Raw genomic sequence first — 24,068 nt, 5'->3', positions numbered from 1 at the left:
ACAACTTTATTGAATAAAATACTCAATAATATTTTATTGATAAATATAATGTTTAACACGAATTGCGAGTTCTAGGACATTCCCAATAGTGTAAATATTGAGCTTGGATATATTGAATGATATTCAACTATGAGTAGGCAATATACAACGAATGTAGAAGCATCATATCACTTGTTGGTATGAGTTTATTATTTACTAGGAATGTTTAATTTCATTGCTTAATTGCATATCAACATAATTTTGTAAGTAATTAACTTGTTTTTCCTTTATTTTTCAGTCTAATTTATCAAATATGACATTATCTGCTACAAGGGCCTTATGTAGATTCACCTTTATATATTGAGTGCAATACTCGATGGTAATGTTCCAATTGAAGAACAAGATGATCCAGCAAGACATCGGGATGTTCCCAATCGGCCTAATGTTTAGAATGAATATCCAACAATCATACTCGATCATTCTATATATAGTTCCATGATATCATCCCCCTCGACATTTTAATTTTTTCCAACAACCCTTAGTACGTTGAGTATGGAAGAAGGGTAAACTTCACATGTTTGTCAAGACCGATTTAGGCGTAATAGAGGATCTTCTTCTGGTCATGAATAAGAACATTGTACTTGTAATCAAATTTAGATATTACTATGTGTCTCAACAAGATCAATTTAGGCGTAATAAATGATTTTCTTCTGGTCATTAATAAGAATATTGTAGTTGTAATCAAATTTATTGATCAAATTTAGGTATAAAAAATGTAATTTTAGTCTACAACTCAAGCACCTCAGCATCCTAAAGAACTTTGAAAAAAAATTATTAATAAACTGTTGAAAGTTAATATCCATGTTTTACATAAGTTCCCAACCATTAAAAAAATGTTGGTGAATGTATCTTTGATATATATATATATATATATGATTGATATAAAGGTATTAATGGAGATTTTAAAATTTTTAAGATTTTTTTTTGGAACAAAGTAGAATTTCATAGATGGTGTACGTATATGGAAAATATATTTTTAAAACAAAGTATAACTTTGTAAATATTGAACATTATTTTTCATATATATAAAACACAATAACAATAGTTTGGAATTAAACGAATTTAACATTATTAAGATTAATATAGAGTATATCAAATTAATAAAAAAATAATTTTTTTTAATCAAAATAAAATTATTGTGTATATCAAATTAAATTGTAACATTATTACCGCTATAAAAAGCGAGAGTTGATTAATTTTATGTTAAAAAAATTAAAAATCCTATTATTAATTTTAAGGTTGAAAGAATTAAAAAAAATTATTTAAAAAAAGGAAAAAAGAAAAGTCCCGTCTTATCAATTTTCTTTTCTTTTTATAATAAATGCATGCATTCATGTCGTTTTTTTAAAAGAGACGTATGTAGTTTAATCGGTAAAAAAAAATCTTTAAAAAAAAAATACATTCTAATAAAAACAAAAAATTCACATTTTTTTAAAATACTTCGAAATCCACCCTTTTCCATAATTAGCTTAAAAACAAACGACTTTATTACTCCAGTAAACCCGTTTAGAAAGCTTAAGGAGTAAAGGGGTAGTTTTAAGGTAATACAATATTGCGATTAGAGGATGAGCGTGAATAACACGAGGGGAGGAGGAGCGTGGAAGATTTGGGGTATACAACGGTGGTTTGGAAGCAGCAGATATTTGCCCGTGCATTAGCGTGGGGAAGAAGGATCACATGGCAGTAAATGACCATGACGTCACTTTGACTTAGACGTCGAACGGTAAAGATTGCACCTTGACGTAACCAAAACATGAAACCCGCCCCAGAACTGCCACTCCAGTAATTTTTTTAAATTATAAAATTATAATTTTTTTTTAAAAAAATATTGATAATTAAAAAAAGAAAAAAGTCATCTGACGTGGACTACATGCGAACCAGTGGCACCGGGTCCCACCCCCACTCTCTCATGACATAATCATCGGAGAGAAGCTTCACTTTCTTCGTCACCATGACGTTACTTCTCTTACACGTGGCCTCCCCCATTTACTTCCCTCTCCTCATGGAGCAATCGTGGGGCTGACCGCAGACCCTCACGCGCTCACCATGAAATTCAATTATTTTAATAATCCCCATTCCCATCTATCCGCGCCCACGTGGATTCCCAGCATGGTAAGTAAAATGTTTTAATGAGGCTGGCGTGGGCCCTACCCATAATCTCCACCCTTCAAAATCCACCGTCCATGGTGGCAACTAGTGTGTCTGCCATATGTCCATCTGATGATCGATCCATTACGTCATTTTGGGCCCCCACCCCCAATCAAAAACTTCTTCAGTTTTTCCTTTTCCTTTTTTTAAATTCCATTTTTTTTAATTCCTAAATAATTCGATACATTGCATACTATATATATCTTTCTCAATTCCATTAAATTATCTCATTTTAATTTATTTACTACAACATTTTTTTCTTAACTCTGTGTCACGAGAGTGATATGAACGAAGTATTACTCTTTTTTAATTCTCGCTTAGATTTAATTTTTTTTAAATTGGCTTTTTTTTTTAACACATTTTGTAAATAATAATTACAAAATTGTAATAAAATATATAGAAAATGGTACAAATCAACCATCAATTATGCAGTATGATACAATTACACTTTCTAGATTTTAATTTGATCAATTAGATAAAAGATGTCATTTGTTACACTTACATTCATTAACTTTTGATTCGATAAATTAACTCCATGTAAGTTGTTATTTGTTGTAGGCAATTTTTGTGTTAAAATTGATAGTTATATATTTATAAAATTAAAATTTTAATATAATAACAACATCATTATTTTAATGACTGATCTCAAATGCTGCTAGTAATAGTTAACATTTAACAAAAGGTTGAAGAAAAGGAAAGAAACAGAGGAAGCAGAGACTGCAGAAGGAGGCAATTGATAGACCTTCCGTCTAGCGGCTGTTGTATTATGAAAGGCAATATATCTTCACATTATTCAGTGGCTATTCACTAACATCCTATTTAATATACAAACCCTAGAATCAAAAGGCAAAATAATAAATTGAATACATGGATAATAGAGTTCAAATGTCATAAAGTTATAGGTGAATTAATCTATTCACATAACAGAAATGGTTGGCCAAATCATCTGTTGAATGTCCTTCCAAGTAGGTTGATTTCTCCATCTATTTTGCTGACGTGTACATTTCTATCTTTGTCCTCAATATCCCCCCTCAAACGAGGCAGTAGTTCAACTACTCCGAGTTTGCGTTGTAGAGTAAAGAATTGACTACGTGTAAGAGTTTTAGTAAGGCAGTAAGCTATTTGATCTATAGAAAGAACATACCGAACATCTAGGAGACCTTGGAGAACTCTATCACATACAAAGTGGATGTCAATCTCAATATGCTTCGTTCTGGCGTGGAAAACAGGATTAACCGCTAGAGCACCTGCACTCAAGTTATCACACCACAATATTGGTTTGCTACGTTGGAGAATTCCAGTCTCCCCAAGAAGTTGTTGAATCCATATTATCTTCGCTGAAGCATGAGCAAGTGCCCTATACTCCGATTCAGTGTTAGAATGGGCCACAACTGACTGCTTTTTCGACGACCAAGATACGAGTGTGCCGCTACACAGTAAGCAGTGATGGACTTTCGGTCGTCTATGTTTGCTGCCCAATCAGCATAAAAAAAGGCTGAAATGGACAGATCAGAGGTTGGTTGTATACAAATGCCATTGTGCTTGGTGCCGCTAAGATACCGAAGAATCGTTTAATAGCAGTCCAATGGGTGTCAGTAGGACATTTCAGAAATTGACTAAGTTGGTTTACCATGAATGTGATGTTTGGCCGAGTGTTTGTGAGATATTGAAAGGCCTCGATGGTACTACGGTATAAGAAAGGATCGGTAAGGGGAGTGCCACTGCTGAGAGACAATTGTTTGTTCATTATGCTTGGTGAAGGGGCAGCCTTGAGGTCGAACATGTTAAGCTTGTGTAAAAGATCTCTAACATATTTTTCTTGGCTAAGTATGATTCCTTGTTCTAAATACTTAATCTGTACACCAAGGAAATAGTGAAGAGGACTGAGGTCTTTAAGAGCAAAACGACTATCGAGCAGAGTGACCAGCCGGTGTATAAGAGCAGTATCATTTCCAGTTAGAATCACATCATCCATATATACTAACAATAAAATGACGGTAGGTCCTTGGTTAAAAATAAAAAGGGAAGTATCTGACCTTGCATTCTTGAAGCCCCAAGGCAAGAGCTCGTCTTTAAGAGTGTTGTTCCAAGCCCTAGGGGCTTGTTTGAGGCCATAAATAGCCCTATTTAGTTTGCACACATGTTGAGGATATTGAGGGTCAATATACCCGGGTGGTTAGCTCATGTATACATCCTTTTGTAACTTGCCATTTAGAAAAGCGTTGTTGAAATCAAGATGTCTCATTTTCCATCCATAAGCAATCACAAGAGTGAGCACTACATGAATGGTTGAAGGTTTGACAACTGGACTAAACGTTTCAAAGAAATCCACACCTGAAGTCTAATGGAATCCTTTAGCTACCAATTGTGCCTTATAACGTTGGATCATGCCATCAGGATGTCTCTTTATTTTGAAGACCTACCTGGCACCTATAACATTCAAAGATGGAGAATAGGGAACAAAACTCTACGTACCATTTTTCATTAGGGCTGCATGCTCTTCATCCATTGCACCTTTCCACTGTGGTGTATTGAGTGCATCATTTACCCGTGTAGGCTCGGTAATTGACCAATCTTTCTTTGATTGAGTGTTTAGTATCCGAGGTTTGAAAATCCCAGCCTTCCCTCTTGTTATCATAGGATGAGTGGGGAGAGGAATTGAAGGTGGTGGATGAGTAGTATCGGGTGAGGGGTCAGCTGTAGAAGGCAGGGATGGGCTAGTTGTATCAGATACAACAGGGGACAGTAGGGATGGAGATGGTGATGTTTGTTCATTTAGCTGGTTGGAAGGCAAGATGTACTGTTGATAAGAAAGATGGGCAGTCGTAGGAGTTGCCGGCGAGGAGATGTTTGTGGCTAGGACACAGGTCAATATAATGGGAGGAATTGGTGTGCATACTGATGTAAGAACACTGGCACATGGGTGAGGAGATATAGAGGCAGTAGGCGATGGAGCATGGACAATAGGCGATGAAAACAGGGACTGTGAGCGATGGATCAGGGACAGTGGGCGGTTGAGTAGGGGCAGTAGGTAGCCAAAGCATAGTGGCAGCAGGCAAGAGGGAAGGAGTAGTCGGTTGTGTTGTTGTTGCTGTTGTACCTGTAAAATGATACTGAAAAAGGAAGTCATCTTCATTAAAAATCACATTTCTAGAAACAAATATCCTCCCAGACATGTTAAGACATTTGTACCCTTTATGCTGAAGACTCGGCCCAAGATAGACATACTTATCCGTACGATAGCTATATTTATGGTTGTTATACGATCTTAAACAGGGAAAATAGGCACACACAAATACTTTCAACTCTTCAAATGCTAAACGTGTACCAGTCAATACCTCAACGGGAGACTTACCTTGTAGAACCGAAGTTGGCATACGATTTATGAGATAAATAGCATATGCAAAGGCTTCCCACCAATAAGTAAGTGGAATGAAAGCTTGAGCTAGCATAGTCAGCCCCTTTTCAACAATATATCTATGTTTCCTTTCAGCCCTGACATTTTGTGTCGATGTATAGGGGCACAAGAATCTTGAGAGAGTACCTTCTTTTCCACATAACTGATGCACTTTTACAAACTCACTCCCATTATCTGATTGAAGTACTTTAACAGCTCTATTATACTGTTGTTTAATCATGTTGGTGAAGTGTTGATAGGCTGCCACAGTGTCACGTTTTAACCGCAAAGGGTAAATCCAAATGTACCTACTATAGTTATCTACAAATATAGTATAAAAGTGATATCTTTCAAAAGATAAGATAGGTGCAGGCCCCTATAGATCAGTGTGAACTAAATCAAACATGGCATTGGATCTTGATTCTGGAAATGCAAGTGCATGAGATTTTCCATATTGACAAAATTCACAAAATTGAATTTTATCATTAATAGTAGTAGGAAGGTTACATTGTTTAATGAAAAGTTCTAAAGTTCTCAAGGAAGGATGACCAAGCCGTTTGTGCCATACATTTTTGGATACTCTCATCCTAGGGGACTAACTCAACTTCGACAAATTCAAAACAGACAGATGATTATTTATGTGCATTGTATGCTTTCGACCAGACTCTTCAGTGGAACTTCCTCTCGAACAAACTTGAATATCCTCAAGTTCGTACAGACCATCTCTAAACTGCCCCTTCAGCATGACTAGCCCCGTGTCCTTGTACTTAATCAGATAGAAACCATTGTGAAACTAAATAAGTATATTGTTATCCTCAGTAAGTTTGGACACACTCACAAGATTCTTGGTAATGTTAGGTACACACAACACATCTTTCAAGTTCAGCTTAATATGTTCATTCACAAGAGATGTATCACCTATATGAGAGCTCTTAAGACTGTCACCATTTGTAACTATAACTAATTCCTTACCTCCATATTCATTCAGGTTCCTCAGGTTAGTGTAGTCGGTTGTTACATGGCTTGATGCACCACTATCTGCATACCAGCTTGGATCAGTAAGAATTTCGAGACCAGCTTTGTATGGTTGAGGAGCATGGGAGGTCACAAGAGGAGATTGATTTTGTTGAGGGGACACTTTGTTTTGCTGCTGGTTGACATGACCTCCCCAATTCTGAGAGAAGTTTGGTGGTGCAAGTTCTTTGTTGTAGCGACCGTAACAATAATAGGTTGTGTGACTGACTCAACCGCACACTTGGCAGGTTGGTTTATTTCCTCTTCCCTTGCCTTAACCTCTGTTGCCTCCATTCCCTCTCTGATTTCCCCCAGTATTGTTATTGGTTTTTCTTTGAGGTCTTTGAGCTGAGTTAAAAGGAGAGTCTCTTGTGTTTGTTAGATTAACGGAGGCATTGTGATTGAACCCAGTTGTCACTTTGTGCATAGCTTGATGATCCAACCTTTTCTCAAACAGAAACAACTCTGATTGCATATCTAACCATGACACATCTTCTTTGCTCTAAATGGTTGCTTCAATAGCATTGTATTCCTCATCCAATCCAAGGAGAACCTGTGACACCAAAGCCCTAGTAGGAACGAGACTACCCGCTTGTTCGAGGTTATCAGAATTTCTTTTCATGATTCTTAGATATTCCTCCATTTTTAAACTTCCTTTTCGAGTAGATTGAAACACTTGCCTGAGATAATCTTCTTCTGCACGTGATTGGACACCGAAAAGCTTGTTGATGCTATCCCATAACATTCTAGCACTCTCACATCCCATGACTTGAACCACAACTTCAGGGGTCATGGAATTATATAGCCACCCAAGTAGCAGCTGGTCGACTGCCATCCAGGCTTGAAACTGAGGGTTGCCTTCAGTAACCAAGGTCGAGCTCGAACCTCCTGCACTTCCACTTGAGCATCCATCAGACGTGGAGACTCCGATAGCAGCTTCACCAGAAAAAGCAACACCTTGAAGATACATTGGTGGACACGGTATTTGGCCAGTGAGATGACCTTTAAGACGGTAGCTTCTTAAGATCGGTAGAGCCAGATTCTTCCATAGCAAGAAACTGCTCCGGCCAAGCTTGATAGAGGTGATTTGGTTAAGGTGTTGATTTAGTGGTGGGTTGCTGAAGACGGTATTCGAAGGATTAAAGGAGAGGCTTATATTGGAATTAGCGTTGGCCATAATGTAGGCTCTGATACCAAGTTAACATTTAATAAAAGGTTGAAGAAAAGGAAAGAAATAGAGGAAGCAGAGACTGTAGAAGGAGGCAATCGATAGACCTTCCGTCCAGCGGTTGTTGTATTATGAAAGGCAATATATCTTCACATTATCTAGTGGTTATTCACTAACATCCTATTTAATATACAAACCCTTGAATCAAAGGGCAAAATAATAAATTGAATACATGGATAATAGAGTACAAATGTCATAAAGTAATAGGTGAATTAATCTATTCACATAACAGAAATGGTTGGTCAAATCATCTGCTGACTGTCCTTCCAGATAGGCTGATTTTTCCATTTGTTTTGCTGACGTGTACATTTCTATCTTTGTCCTCAATGGTAATGATGTCAAATTCGTCAATTTATATTATTTTATTGTTTCAATTCTCAAATCTGCATAAATGGTTGATATTTATTTCATATTTAATTCTTAAACTATTTTAAAATATTATTTAATTGTGAAATTTTAAATTTACTTCAATTCATTATGCCAAAGTTATTTTTAAACTTTAAATTCCAACGAAAAAACTCACGGACGGGGTAGATGTTAATTTCTATTTTAATTTCTAAATGGTTTTTAAATTGTTATTTAATTTGATATTTGCAATTTTATTGTTCTTCCATTCTAGTTCAATCGTCTTGATTAATTTTGTTTCTAAATTTATATTTCATCGAGTGTAACTTCAATAATAGAAAATGTAACATTTTAACCGATTTCATGGGCTAATAGATGAAATTTCAAAATTCTTATCTTTTTGATTCGGGCCCACGAGAGTTGTTTGTTGCAATCTCTATCCTTATACTGTCAATTCAATTCGTGACAATCATAAGTAGAAAGTTCATATTCTTCATTCATTGATAAACAATTTATTGGACAATATTCAACGAAGTTACCACAAAATATACGAGCGACTTGTCTTAGGACGACTTGCTTCCTTCTTACTTCTTCCTTCTAGTAAGATTCTGTCTTTCCTTCTTTCTTTAGGGACCTCAAGTGCTACCTATTTCTCGGTTATCTTTTGATTCATTCATTCCTTCTTTCAGGCCTGGTTTTGAAGAAATCGAATAAGGGATAAGACTGTGACTTAGCGTCAAGGCCAATAGCCGTACCAGAAAGCTGTCCCCGGAACAACCAGACCCACCACCACTCACTGCATTGGTCCCAAACTGATTTTTTGATTCAGGAAGCATTTCTTGGTCCACACCTTGGAATTTGAGACTGGATATTTTAGTAAATTGAAGAAGATCCCATGTGCTATCCTCCAGTCTTCTTAATCTTTGTTCTCAGACCCGATGTGATAGAATTTGCCGCTATTGAATCAGCAACTTTTGAATCAAAGCAATAGACCCCAAATCTAGACATAGTTTACTCGAAATTTGAGTAACCTAAATAGGTCTTGAGAAACTTAAGACCATTGATTGAATTCCATTAGTGCCAAAAACACAAGACCTTCGTGTTTATAATTTATAAATCCACAGAAAAAAATATATAATTTAAGCATATAATTGCAACAGATCTTATATTTCATAGATAGTTTGTATAATTTTTTCAAAAAAAAAAATGATGGAAATACATTTCTATAATTTATAGCGTAAATACTAATAGATAGTAATTTTTATTTGAAAAATAACAATAAACTAGTAGTATGACCTATTTAGAAGTATATTGATTAAATTTTACCAGCATCAAAATATAAGGACTAAAATGATATTTTGAACATATTTACTCATTAATTAAATAACAATAATAATAAGGTTAAAATATTATTTGGTCCATATATTTTTGAGTTTTGAACTTATTTAATTTTAGTTTATATACTTTTCAAATATCCAAACTTAACTGTCAAAGAAAATTTAACTCAACGGTAATTGACACGATATTTCATTTTAGAAGTGGGAAATTTAATCTTCATCTCTAAAAAAAAAAAAACATACTTAAATTTAGGTAATGTATTTTCAATAAATCTTAGATTTCTTCTCTTTTGGTGTGTGTATTAGTTCCCCCCAAAGAAAAACTTTGTTTTATCTAAACAAAGTTCATATATTGCAGTTGCTGATTACATAAAGTACAGAAATTAAAAGTGAAGAAACTGTAAACTCCATGAAGGAAATTAGTATTTAAACCTAATAATAATAATGAAACGAGAATTTGTGTAGGTAAGCTAGCATCATTAATTACGTTTCTGTATACATAATTTCTTGGCCAGTTTGATTAAATTTCTCGGACCTCCCTTTTGTTCTGTCTAATCATGTTCCAACCCCCAGTACATTTCACTATTTCATTAATGGTACCCCACAATTGTTTTTAAAATAATTTGTACATCACCATCGCCCATTGTTATTTATGACTTTATGAAGAGAGCATTAATTATTGTAATATTGTAGTTTTATATATATTTTTAGGTAAAGACCGTAGATGGAACTCCCAAAACCGAAGGCTAGCCGTGTTTTCTATATGTTTGTGTGTGTGTGTGTGGCGTCATGCACCCAAACAGGTGTCAAATCCCACACCCATATATTAATATTATATATACTCTAAACCATTCTCATTCGTCACACTCTACATCATGTCCTATTTATTGCAAGATCCTATTCTCCTTCTTATTCATTAATGCTTCTCACACATTAAACCTCCATCCTCACCCCTTCCATAACTATTGTCAATCGTAGATTCTGGATTTTTAAATTATATACTATCGTATTCTCTTTAATTACTATCGATAATCTAAACTAACCGATTATAAAGGTAATATAACACGTAAATTGTTTTAATCTACAAGGTATGGAGTAAGTGAAAAATAGTTCCAAAACCTAATAACTAAAAATATATTATTTTTCTTAGAAAGGTAAGTTGAGTGCAAGTGGGAAAATAGAATGGGTGAGAAAGAGTGAAGTGCTTTTATTTTTGGGAGTGGAAGATGATCGTTGATTATATAGAGTGAGAGAGAGAAAGAGGGAAGTTTAATTTTGCTATTTACAAGTTTGTCCCTCGAGAGAAAAAAAGAAAAAAAGAAAAATACTAATGCCGACCAAGTACCACGTAGTATTACTTTATAGGATTCCCCTACCTACATCACACTTGTCTCCCTCTCGCTTCAAAACAATTTTTCAATCATTATTGCCATATAAAATAATTTGATATGCCATTCATTTATGCATAAATCTACTCTACGTGCTAGCTAATTTCATATCGATATTCAGCGACCTAGATACTCGGAAGATCAAGATTTCACATCGGTGTGATGTTTAACACATTCTGATACTTAATTTAATTATCGAAAAGAGATGTAGTATCAAATGAGCATAGTCATACTTTTGATATTGTTACCAAACATGTACTTGGGCGAGTTCGTCAGCGATCTCGAGATCTTGTTCCTTTATTGGATGGTCAGTTTAGACCTCGGCTCGATATTGTGGTCAATCGACATGCACCACTCAATGAACTTTGGCACACAACGCGCAGAAAAGCAAAACAAATAGCTGAATCGGGGCATTAGGTATAATATTGGATAATATAGCATATGGTATAATTGATAATAAGTAATGACAAATACAATACAGCCCCCACGTGGGTAGACCGTCACACGTCACGCTCAACCCGGGTCGGGTCACATGATCCGGCCCATTACAAGAAAGATCGGCAAAAATGCGCGTGAAGGGAGTGTTCCTGAGTGGTTGCTTTCATTTCATTTCTCCTTAAATCTGTCGGCGCCGTTGGACATGGCCCGATAAATATAAATATATATTTTTATATATAAAAATTATACACCATCGATTTAACGAGTATTAAAATTCGTTGACTACCTTATCGTGACACATGGGTGACGCAACTGACATGACAGTCACAGGTCACCGCTTGTTCCCGCTTACGCCATTATCTGAAATCTCTGTCGGCCTTCCCTTCTCGTCATCCACGTAGCCGGTAGCCCCCTCCCCCCCGTTCCACCGGAGCTCCGATCTCCTCCCACCTTCTCCACCGTACACGTGTCCCAAAATGAAATTTTAGGTAACGTGGGAGTGTCGCGAGCCGAGGGGCTTTTATTTTCATTTTTATTTTTGGATTAAATTGTGTGTAGTGTAAAGTCGTGACTTTACGTAAACGATTTTAATTTTTATTGGGATGGAGATTTGTCGTATTCACACCAGTAAAAGACATGGAAATTTGTGTACTATTTATTATTTACTCCTTCGAAATTGCTTGCTCTTCAATTACGGGACCATAAACAAATATATTTATTTTTCACATTAATTCAAATAACCAAATACAATCCCCGTCAAATCATAATACATTAAAATATAGGCAATAATATGAATACTTTGAAATGAATAATTAAAATTAAAGTAATTGAAGAAAACAGGGAATGAAATTTGGGAGCGAGGAGAAAGCGACAAGCAAAGAAGGAGGGACTCTTCATATTCGGAAAGGTTATTGAAATGCATGTGATGAGTTTAAGGTATTTTGTCTGTGTGTGTTTTTGAGTTATTAATAATAAATAAAGTAAGTATCAGATTATTGCATTTGGATTTTATAAAACAAGTGGGACATATTTTTGGGTTTTCTGGTGTCACATTTTTGCACTCACGTCCCTCCTCCTTTTTTGCTTACAAATCTAATATTATGTTTTTTTAAAATTAATCACTAACCAACAAAAACCCTCCTTCAATTACCCACTGTTTATTTTAAATCCCTCTAGTTTTTCCTTTCCCCACTAAAACCCATCCCTATTATTAATTATTTATGTTGAATGATTCATGAGTTGTTTATTGCGTAATATAATTTGCTTGGCGCAATTAAACACTTCCCTATTAAATATTAGCTTTTCTTTAAACAAAACAATGTGAAAATAACTAGTTTGGTTTATGTTAGGTAACTTCTAAGGGTGAGAATAAATCAGACACAAGGTTAAAATCAACCAGGTTGTCTCATCAATTGAGTTCTTAGGTCTTGAGGCAAGGGCAAACCAATTGGGCCGCTCAAACCAATTGGTCACCCTCAACTCTAGAGTCCGAGTCTGAAGCCAACACGTCCATTTCCTTTGGACAAATGTCAGAGAAAGATAGGACAGAACAATTGGCCCAATTGGCTGGCCCAGCCAACTTTGTCCCATTCTTGGAGTTTGTTCATATTAGGCTCCTATATGCTGCCACAATATGAAAATGGTCACAAATAGTTTTCATTTTATAAAACCATCACTTTTTTCTAAAACTCGTTCAACTAGTTTTTCTCACTACATTTCGGATGAGATCGACCACCAAGATTTAGTTACAAATTTTACCTTTTTATTTTTTTATTTTTCAATCCAATTGTTATAGATTGTTTAGGGCCATTCTCCGTGCATTTTAGACTACACAGATATTCTATTATTTTTTTTAAATATTATTTAATCTTTCCAAATTTTATAACAAATTTTATATATTTGATTTTTTTTTTCAAATCTTATTTCAAATATGTTTTCTTTTTTTTCCAACGGATTGCATTTTGATTTTTAAAGTTAGGGAAATATTAAATTTTAAAAAAATCTCGATATTAATTTTGAATAGATTAATACCGAAATTAGTGAATTCTCAAACAATTAATATTGATATTTTATATATTTTTCATATTTTATCTTTTTTTTTAAATTTTTTTTTAATTTTTCTCAAAATTTAAAAATAAAAATGCAATAATAGTCTGAAAAATCTAATCGATTAATTCGTTTGGAATTTAGAAATTCGTATAATCGTGGAAACAAAAATTGGCCTAAAATTTTTTTAAAAAATAAATAAAAATACAATATATATTAGGTAAAAAAGACCAGATTTGAAGAAAATTTGAAAATATATAAGATTTAATATAAGATTTAGGAAAATTACATAATATTTGGAAAAAATTGTAGAATCTTGATGTAATCTGCGAAATGTACCCAAATGACCCAAAACAACCAATAAATTAGAAAAAATATTTTGTTTTTTTAACTAAATCTCGATAGTCGATCTCGTCCAAGATTGATTGTGAAAAACTAGTTTAACGAGTTTTCAAAAAGCGTGCTAGTTTTGAAAAGTGAAAACTTGAAAGAGTTAATTCCGACAATTTCTCCACCGCTACATGACATAATTCAGTATAAATAGAGCATAATAGTTCCATATCAAGTAAGTGCACTTTCTTCACTAATTTGTCTACTATGACCCATGTTAAGTATTCACGAGAAACAAAATTGAAAGTTTAGAAACTAAATAAATGTAAACCTTGAGGTACACATTTATTCTTTTGACGAAATATGCATTCTAGAAATTAGGGGCTAAATAATTTTTTTTACAAGACAAACAACAAAACAAAATCAAGTAGATTTGACCCTGAATAGATTTGGGTCTATTTGGTAGATAGTTTGAAAACAAGAGGTTCAATGAAAATAGAATTATATTTCATGTTTTCATATATGAGTTGGATAGCAAATTTAGAAATTGAATTATAATTAATTTTTTTTTTTTTTAAAATGTGTTTGATACTATATATTTTTAAATCATAAAACTAATCGTCATTACTCACTAATATTTAGTAACCAAATTATTATTATGTAATTTTTTTTATATGATTTATGTTTAATGAAATAATTATTATTTTGTAACATTATATAATATATATTATATTTTTTTAAAACATGAATTGAGTTTATAACATGATATATTATATGTTTAAATATTTTTATCTTTATTTAATATAATATTATATTTTAAAATTTAAAATTTTAAATCTAAAAATAATGAAAACATAAAAGTAGTTTTTTAAAAATAGATTTCAAATTATCTACCAAAAACATATTTTTATTAAGCTCTATGAATATGAAAATATAAAATAGAATTCGGATTTCAGCCACATTCCGTAGACAAAGCCAATTCATTTTAAAATCCATAAATCAAAGAAACGATGAGGCAAATTCCATCGGACTTGGCTGATTTTTACGGGTAGTTGGATTATGACGGTAAGTATCTGTGCATGTACAGTTTATAGATAAAACTTTTTGTCGTTTCACACTTTTACAATCTATTTGTCGTTTTTCATTTCAGTTTCAGTTTTTTTTTTTTTTTAAAAAAAAAAATTTTTAATCCTAAACTTTCATATATGTAATAATTTAATCTCTAAATTTTTAATTTTTTAATAATTTAGTTCTCAAACTTTACCGTGCGACAATTTAATCATTGTATTTTAAAATTTGTAACAAGTTAATCTTTATTGTAACCATTGGTTTTAAAATTTAGCGAGTTTTCTTGAATAAATAAACCAATAAATTAATTAGAGACTCAATATTTTTATAAAATACAAAGTCTACAATATAAAATAATTAAAAATGATATCTAATTTTGATAAATTTTTTTACGTTAGAGATTAAATTGTTACAAATTTAAAAATAGAAGGACTAAATTATTATAAAATTAAAAATATAGAGACTAAATCATTATAAATTAAGGTTCAGAGACTAAATCATTATAAAATAAAGTTTAGGAACTAAATGATTACTTTTACGAAAGTTTAGAGACCATGGATGTTTTTTAAACTAGTTTTTTGTTTTTATTTTTCTTATCACAATTTCCCATGAACGATGTCCCGTTGGATCTTACCCAAACAAATCGGGTAATTTGGGCTTCAATTCGTTAGAAGTAAATCTGGCCCAACTAAATCTGAGGTCCAGGCCCATTTACAATTGTTACGAAGGAAAGGGCCCAGATGATTTTTTCCTTATCTTTCCAAGGATGGGGCATCTTCATCGATAAACGCGATACTGAATTGAAGTGGACTGCAAAAATAACAATGGCATTCTCTCCAATTTTCCGATCAGCCGCCGATCAGTGTTCCATCTCATGTATCCATTTTAATCCGATGCAATGTTCTAAAGTCTTGCTTCTGCAATAGTTTACGAGATTGAGTTTTACATTTAAACATTTGCCGCTACGGAAAGAAGAACATTAAAATGGCGACTGCAATGTACGGTCGGAGGTGCCTTAATGTTGTTACCTGCTCCTCTAAGACCATGGTAATTTCTCCAGCTTCATAAATATATCAATTTAGTGCTCTGATTTCGTACTTGCACAATAATATGTGAGGATTTTCGATTGTTTTGATCAGTGATTTGATAAATTTACCCTAGTTAATTACAGAAGATTGGAGAAGTCCATTTACCCGCGAGACCAGACCTTGTGGGAACCTGCCCTTGGAAGGAGAGGGATAACTTTTTCCTGTTGACCAAACGAGGACGGAGATTAAATTCTGGGGAGAACCTAATCCCCGCAAATTCTCCGATCCCCACAGGAAATTAAGAAAAAACGGAGAATGAAATGGTGTTATCTGAATCGTTGGGAAATTGCTAACTGGAAGGTTCCTGGTAGAGCAGAGGCATCTTGTACAATTCATGAGTGGAGTATGAGCACTATAGTTTATATTATTAATATTATTAATTTTCTATTATCCTATAATACTTTTTTGTTATAAGAAAATTGTGCCAATTGGCAATCCCATCAACTACTGAAGTATATGGCTGGTCCAGGGCCACTCTGGTTATATCTGCATGACAAAGTGCGCGTGCGGGTCAAGACTGTGACAATCTGAAAGCTTTCCCATTCCATCTTTGAAACTCAGAGATCCACCATTTCTATTCAATCACTCTCTTATCCTTATATCCTTCTTTACATGCCCCTGGACCTATCCTACCATTATCCATTCACTTTCTCACACTCCCCATTTTCATCCCCAGGGCGAAGCCACAACGTTTCAAATTTAGGGCAAAAAAGTCTAGATTTTCACAACCTTTGTTAGTGAAAAGAAAAAAGGGAATCCCACCTTTGTTATTTTATCATTGGAATACCTCCTCATATACCCCATCTTTACTTGTGAGTTTGGATCCCAAGGGTACCCATATTTTAGAAGAGGTGAGAAAAAAGGTAAATGTAGGTACGGTGACGTGCGACATGGGTGTGTGGAATTATTTTTTTATAAAAAGATAAATAATTTTTTTTTTCTTTCTTTTCATATGGTCTCTTTATTTATTATTTATTTAAATGGAGCGAATGATCGTCCGCGCTTTACATGGTCGGTCGCCACATTCTTCCGTTTCCGATGTTCACACGTCTTCCACTTCTGCACAGTGCAAGATTTACGATTAGGCTTTCTGCCTATAAAATGAAGTGATCTTTGACGAAGAAGTTACAACATTCATTCACTTCATTCTTCCTCCTACTACTTTCCCTTCACATTCCTAGAGCATTATCAGTTCAGAGGAGTGTTAGAATTTCGGTCGATTTCGGTGCAGTTTCGATCTAGACAATTTTTTTTGGGTTTTTTTTGGGTTTTTTTTTTTTTTTTTTTTCCATAAATAATCTTGGGGATAGTGCGCTTTTATTCCCTGTTTGCACAAAGGGCATAGCCGCAAAACATCTTAAAAGAGAGTGAGATCCGCGACCTAGCCAACTTTTCACCCTTTGTTTGTTTTACAGGTTTCGTTTTCCAACGACTGTCGTTCGAGCCGATCAATTGTTGTCCTTTTCTGTCTGCTGAGGGATCCGTTTCGAACAATATTCCACAAACACACATCTTAAAATTGTTGGAAGCGACTCTTGGAAACAGATCCTTTGACGGAAAGAAAAGGACAACAATTGATTAGCTCGAACGACAGTCATCGAAAAATGAAACCTGCAAAACAAACAAACGGTGAAAGCTAGCTGAGTCGTGGATCTCGCTCTTTTTAAGATGTTCTTCATCTGCCACAGTTCATGATGGCCCTGTCAACACAAACCAGTTTCATGTCCTCTGATCTCAACTGCCTTTTCTATTTCGAAGGGGCGCACTTCAAATGTTAAAAGTAGAAGATGTTCTTCCTCACCGTCAAGAAGGTTGCTCATGCCTGCACCACAGACAAGCTAGTTGTCCCAAAAAAAGATCCTACCGAAGAATAAATCAAAGAAGCAACTATTTGGGAAGAAAATGATTTTTTCTACAAAAACTTTATTTTAAATGGTCTAACTGATGATCTCTATGACTACTACAGTATAATGAAGACAGCAAAAGAAGTCTGGGATGCCCTACAAAAAAAAAAAAACGATACCAAGGAGGTCAGTTTGAAAAAATATGCATTAAGCTGTTACCTGAAGTTCCAAATGACGGACGAAAAATCTGTGGAGGCCCAATCCTATGAACTGCAGAAAATAGCTCGTGAGATAATAAGTGAATGTATGTCTCTTAATGTGCACTTTTAAATTGCTATTATTATTGACAAGTTACCCCTTTTGTGGAAGGATTTTAAAAATACCCTAAGGCACAAGATCTAGGAACTCTTTTTGGAAAGGCTGATAACATACCTAAGGACCGAGGAGGAAGCCTGCAAGCAAGACCAGAGGAGGAAGTAAACATCCTAACAGGAAAGTTCGCCTCTGCAATGATAAAGCCTGAACCAAAGTCAAAGGGAACTAAGAGGAAATGTCAGAATAGGGGCTCCAACAACCAAAAGAAACAAAAGAAGTAGAGACCCCCTTCAGGAGAAACGATGCAATTTCTTTGCTATAACTGCAACGAACTTGGACATATGGCCAAGAATTGTAGGAACAGACATCGTCCTATTGAGCAGGCGAACCTAACAGAAGAATTATTAATAGCTATGATGTAAAACTCGAATCCTAATTACCTTAAGTAAGTATAAGTAATGTGATGGCTTCTAATGAGTTAAATAAAGTCATGTCTTAGGAAGGATAGAAGATGGAAGCAAGAAGAAATAAACTCTTGGGTAGCTAAGTGTAAAAGTAGGGCGAAATTCGGCTAAGTGTTGGCTAAGGAAGGAGCTCACGCACAAGGGGCTTGGAGATGGAGAAATGTGTGGGTGGTAGTGTGCAATTGGGTAGTAAGCCAAACATGAGGTGGGCTGGCCGAATGTGGGATGGTCATGTTTGATGATGGAATGCATAATAAGCATATGGATGTGGCCATGCCATCCAATGAGGTGTAGTGATGAAGTAATATTGTAAGTGGAGTTAGGAAAAGAAAATTTGCTAAATCCTAGCCCTTCATCACCAATAGTGGGCAAAGTGGCACAATGAGGGTTCATGCAGGATTTTGGGTGGTGGTATAAGCAGGAAGGCCGAATTCATTGGGTCGGTTTGGACAAACTACTCGGGCTATTCATGTAATTCCGGTGGCTTACGAAAGCTCTGTGTGTCTACTTTCTATGGCCGATTGCTGGAGGAAAAACTCGACGGAATAAGGCCAGAGGAGCAAGATAAGGACGGTGGGCGCCAGCCGGTCTTTCGACCAGATCCCCCTAAAAATCGTACGTGCGGGACGAGAGTTGCTCGAGCGCCAGCGAGAGGGACAAGAGTTGGGTTGCATGCCCAAGGCAATGTTTTTTTTTTTTTTTTTTTTTTTTTTTTTTTTTTTTGTAGATTGAGATGGATTGATCTTCGCTATCGTGCATCAACAGGTAGTTGGAAGATGAAGGGATAGGCATGGTGGGGTAGGAAGGGTCCGTTTCTCGGGTGAATCTGGGCCATCAGTGAAACATTGAAGCTTCAGGATGAACCACGAAGAGTTTTGAGCTGGAAATTTGAGGTAAGATTTGTAACTCAATTCCAAACAACTTTGTAGAAGAAAATTTCTTAATATGACGTATGGAATTCGAGTTATATGTTTTTGAAGTTTAAATTGGAAATTGTTGAACATCAAACAACTGCTTGAATTGGGGCCAATGATGAAGATTTGAAACTCCAGATCAAATCACAAGTAGTTTTAAGCTGAAATTTTAAGGATCTTACCATTTTCGAAGGAACTGGAGTTATTTATTTAATGAAATTTTTTATTTATTTTGAGTATACAAAAAAATAATGTTGCTAATTCGATTCTAAACAAGTTTGTAGAAGGAAGTTTCTTGAAATGAGTTATGTATTTCGAGTTATAAATTTTTGAAGTCGAATCGGGAATTTGTTGCATAAGCAGGCAGCTGTTTGGGAAGATCAAGCTAGCAGCTCACCCAGGGAGCGAGAGCGAGACGGGTATCATGTAATTCTCGCTGGTCAGTCGAGTCTCGCTGATTTTTTGCCTAGTCTCGCTAAATTTTATGCTAAGTTTCACTAATGATGATAAGTCTCGCTAATTATGAAAGTCTTGCTTAGGAGGGTAGTCTTGCTCATGAGGATGGTTCTCGCTGGTTATGGTCTCGCTAGTGTTGATCTCGCTAGTAGTAATATTGCTAGTGATGATCTCGTTGATGAAGGTCTTGCTAGTAAAAAAACTGTTTGAAACATCTTGATGGGAATTCTAAGGAATCTAACAAGGAATTATGTTGTTTCAGGCCAAGAGGAGCTAGGAGAAGCCTACAAACTATTAAGAGCCCAGACAAGTAGTGAGTGACTATAAATGATTTATAAATGTTTTAAAAATCCATGCTTTATTGACAGTTACTTTTATGCTAGTTATTTTACAAGAAGTTCCAAGCAATGCATTTTTCTAAAGTTTATAAACGCATACTAGTTACAAAGTTTATGAAATATGCTTTGGTACAATGGTTGAACCATGGTAGTTCTCAAAAGAAGATTCTATGACATGTTTAAGTTACAAGTATTTGTATTATGGTTTAAAACATATTTTCTCTTAATGTTGTTGAGCATGCGTTAGCAAATGATATTCTTATGAAACTATGTTTTATGAGATCAAGTTTTCAAGCTTGTTTTATGAAAATGTTTTCCTATAAGGTGTTTTTAGCTCAATACTGAAGTACAAGGAGAAGGTAGCTAAGCTGTACTACCTGGTTTCAGTTATGTTATAATTTTGATACTGAAGTACTTAGAGAAGGTATCAGAATAATTCACTTAGTTCAGTAATAAGCAGTGGTATCCTGCTTCAGTTATGATCCTTGACGTCAGGATCCAGTTTGCTCTATGTGCACGTATGACAGTTAATCAGTTCAGTAGGATTGAACCACGAGGATTCTTTCCCAGCATTGGTTGAAAGGTATTAAACAAAAGGGTTCTCACCCCAACCTAGGCTTATGTTTGAGAGATGGAGCAAAAGGGTTCTCTCTCAACTGGGAATCAGTTCAACTATGTTTTCAGATACAATAGTTTTAAAAGTTTTATGTACACATTTGCTTGGCAAGTTTTTAGTTTCAATATTCAATTTTATAGCGTTCAGTTTAAGCATGAGATTTATGTTTTTATTAAGTCACTCACTGGGCTAGTAGCTCACCCTGTTTTTAAATGTTTTTCCCTCTCCAGGTAGCAGTCAATTCCCCAGAAGTTAATTTTGTTGCTGCTCTGCCACTTAAAGACTCAAAGCTAAAGGAAGACTAGGTGTTTATTCTGTAAATACTAGTACACATGTTTTGCACGTATAAGGACTAAACTTAGTGTCATAGGCTCACTGGATTTTATAGTGTATATAGTTGTGAATGTGAATAGTAGCTATGGAACCCTGTTGATGTAAAAATGTTAAGTTTTGTCAATCTATTTAGTACGTTTAGTATGTTAAGCACTGAGGTTGTAAATATTGTTGTTATCAAGTCATAAATGCATATCAGAGTTCTAAAGCAGGTTTTAAATGTAAGTTATGCAGTAAGTGCCAACAAGAGGGTCGATAACTGTTGTCGTCACATGCCTTTTTAGGTTAAAAGGGTAATCTGGGTAGAGGTGTGACACATGATCACAAAAGTAAATGTGATCAGTAGCTCTGAGAGGTAGTGGATAGACACTGATGTTACGCACCATGTCTGTCATGATTCTAGTTTATTCAAGTCTTATTCTGAAACTAAGGATAAAAATATATTGTTGGGGGATCATCACTCAACAAAAATTGTTGGAATCGGCGAGGTGAAACTAAAGTTTACCTCTGCAAAGACTCGCATTCTAAAGGAAATTCTGCACACTCTAGAGGTAAGGAAGAATCCGGTCTCGGGCTATCTCCTCAACAAGGCAGTCTTTACTCAGAACATTGGGGCCGACTTGTATATTCTTACAAAAAAGGAGCGTATTCGTGGGAAAGGGTTATGCAATTGATGGAATGTTTAAGCTTAATCTTGACATGAATAAAACTAAGTCTTCTGTTTATATGCTGTGTTTTTTTTTATATTTGGCATGTTAGGCTTTGTCATGTTAATAAACGGATAATTAGCAACATGAATAGGCTGGAAATAATTCTTAAACTATCCATGAATGACTTTGATCAATTCGAATATTGTAATCAGGCTAAAATAACTAAAACTCCGCATAAATCTGTATTTAGGGAATTTAAGCCTCGAGATTTAATTCATTCTGACTTATGTGAATTTAATGGTGTCTTGACTAGGAATAGTAAAAGATATTTTATCACGTTTATAGCTGACTGCTCTGACTTTACTTTTGTATATTTGTCGAAGAATAAAAGTGATGCTTTTGATGTGATTGAAATAGAAAACCAGTTTAATAGAAAAGTTAAAAGACTTCGTAGTGACAGAGGAACTGAATACGAGTAAGATGTTTTTAATAATTTCTATAATTCACATGGAACAATTTATGAAAAGATGACACCTTATTCTTCTGAAATGAATGGAAAAGCTGAAGGGAAAAATAGAACTCTATCTGAACTTGTAGTTGAGATTTTATTTAATTTGGAAAATGTGAAATTATCCTTACCGTGTGCTTGCTTAATAGAATACCAAAGTCTAAAAACATAACGTCATCCTACGAAGTTCTTAAGAATAAGGAAGCTTGCTAGTAGAGCCTACGAATATGTCTTCATAGGATACGCAATAAATAGTAAAGCCTATAGGTTATATGACCTAACAAATCAAGTGATTATAGAATCCAATGACACTGCCTTCTTTGAGGATAAATTTTTCTTTAAATCAAGATATAGTGGGGACTCGAGTTCTAGTAGTTTACCTTCAATTAAAATTCAAACTCCAAATGAGGAAGCATACCCAGAGCCTAGTAGAAGCAAAAGAACTCGTACTGTCAAGAACTTTAGGGATGATTTCCCAACCTTCAACATAGAAGAAGATTCTAAGAACCAAAAAGATGTCCTATCCTCAGTAGATTCCTATTTATGGAAGTAAGCTATAAAAGATGAAATAGACTTTCTTGAGTCAAATAGGACCTGACATTTGGTAGATCTGCCCTCTAGTTAGAAAGTAATAGGATACAAATGGATCCTGAGGAAGAAACTCAAACTTGATAGAACAGTTGACAAGTTTAAAGCCAGACTTGTAGCTAAGAGTTTCAAACAAAGATAAAATATAGATTTCTTTGACATATTCTCCCCTGTGACTAGGATCACTTTAATTTGTGTGTTGTTTTCTCTAGCTGCCCTAAACAACCTTGTAGTTCATCAGATAGATGTAAAGACTACATTCATGAACGGTGAATTTGAAGAAGAGATATACATGGAACAGCCTGAGGCTTCGTAGTCCATGGTCATGAGAACACGGTTTGTAAGTTAGATAAATCTCTTTAAGGCCTGAAACAAGCTCATAAGCAATGACATCAGAAATTCGATAATCTCATCACATCTAAAAGATTCAAAGTTGATGAAAGTGATAAATGTTGGGTTTTATGTCCTAAAACTCGTGGTATGTAAACAATGGAGCTTATTCTGAAAATTCAATAAAAGTATTATTGAATAGATCTATTGCTTGAATAGAAATCCAATAAACCTAAAAGTCCATTGACTATTGGATAAGTACTTGAACTTTATGTGGAGACATAAAGGTAGATCATGTTTGATTAAATAGTCAAAATGATCTATGGTACATGGATAAGGTTGGGTACCTTATTATGGTATCACTATTGGATACGGCCTATTCTGTAGTTGTTACAAGAAGTTGAAAATTGCTACAAACGAAGTGATCCTAATTCGTTCATGTTGGACATGGGGAGTGGGTGTATCTTTATGCAAAAGAATTTGTACAAGATTGGACCACGAAATGAGTCAATCTTACTTTATAACGCTGTTTACTGTTTAAGACTGACTATTTCAAAGCGATGACCTAGGTAACTTAACCTTAATCCTGAGTTAACTATGAACTTCAGTTTATCTGGGATTGCCCTTAGATTTGGATAGGTGAGGGTTGGCTCAACAGCGTCGGCTCAATATGACTGCCATTTCAAGGGTAAGACTGGATAGATAGCTGGGTTGTTCCCTTAAGTGCTGATTCTGGGGCTTGAACAAGGGATCCCGCCCTCTCATTTGGCATGAGAGGGACTCGTTTTTGTGATTGGATCACAAAAAATTGTTCATTAGGGGATTAGTGGGGACTTAAGAAATAGG

At 34.9% G+C, this 24,068-nt stretch overlaps 2 long non-coding RNA genes across 7 annotated transcripts; one reads left to right on the top strand and one right to left on the bottom strand.

Moving 5' to 3' along the window:
• Nucleotides 1–11,321: 11,321 nt before the first annotated feature.
• On the bottom strand, nt 11,322–11,933 carry LOC150034156 (uncharacterized). Its single transcript, XR_016532475.1, has 2 exons — nt 11,621–11,933; nt 11,322–11,518 (listed from the first exon to the last, which is right to left on the bottom strand). It is a non-coding gene; the product is annotated as an uncharacterized LOC150034156 (long non-coding RNA).
• A 4,284-nt stretch (nt 11,934–16,217) lies between these two features.
• LOC120085462 (uncharacterized) lies at nt 16,218–21,371 on the top strand. Of its 6 annotated transcripts, none has more exons than XR_016531894.1 (7): nt 16,218–17,996; nt 18,080–19,170; nt 19,255–19,382; nt 19,767–19,842; nt 19,943–20,043; nt 20,122–20,172; nt 21,044–21,371. It is a non-coding gene; the product is annotated as an uncharacterized LOC120085462 (long non-coding RNA). The 6 variants fall into 6 exon arrangements; XR_016531897.1 differs by having other exon boundaries at nt 16,218–18,443; nt 18,525–19,170; XR_016531895.1 differs by having other exon boundaries at nt 16,218–19,151.
• The last annotated feature ends 2,697 nt before the right edge of the window (nt 21,372–24,068 follow it).

Source organism: Benincasa hispida, chromosome 9 (genome assembly GCF_027475165.1).
Source record: "Benincasa hispida cultivar pf3 chromosome 9, pf3_genome.v1.1, whole genome shotgun sequence".
NCBI classification, from domain to species: domain Eukaryota; kingdom Viridiplantae; phylum Streptophyta; class Magnoliopsida; order Cucurbitales; family Cucurbitaceae; genus Benincasa; species Benincasa hispida.
The sequence above is the reverse complement of the archived record's forward strand: the minus strand, read 5'-3'. Positions and strand labels throughout refer to the sequence as shown.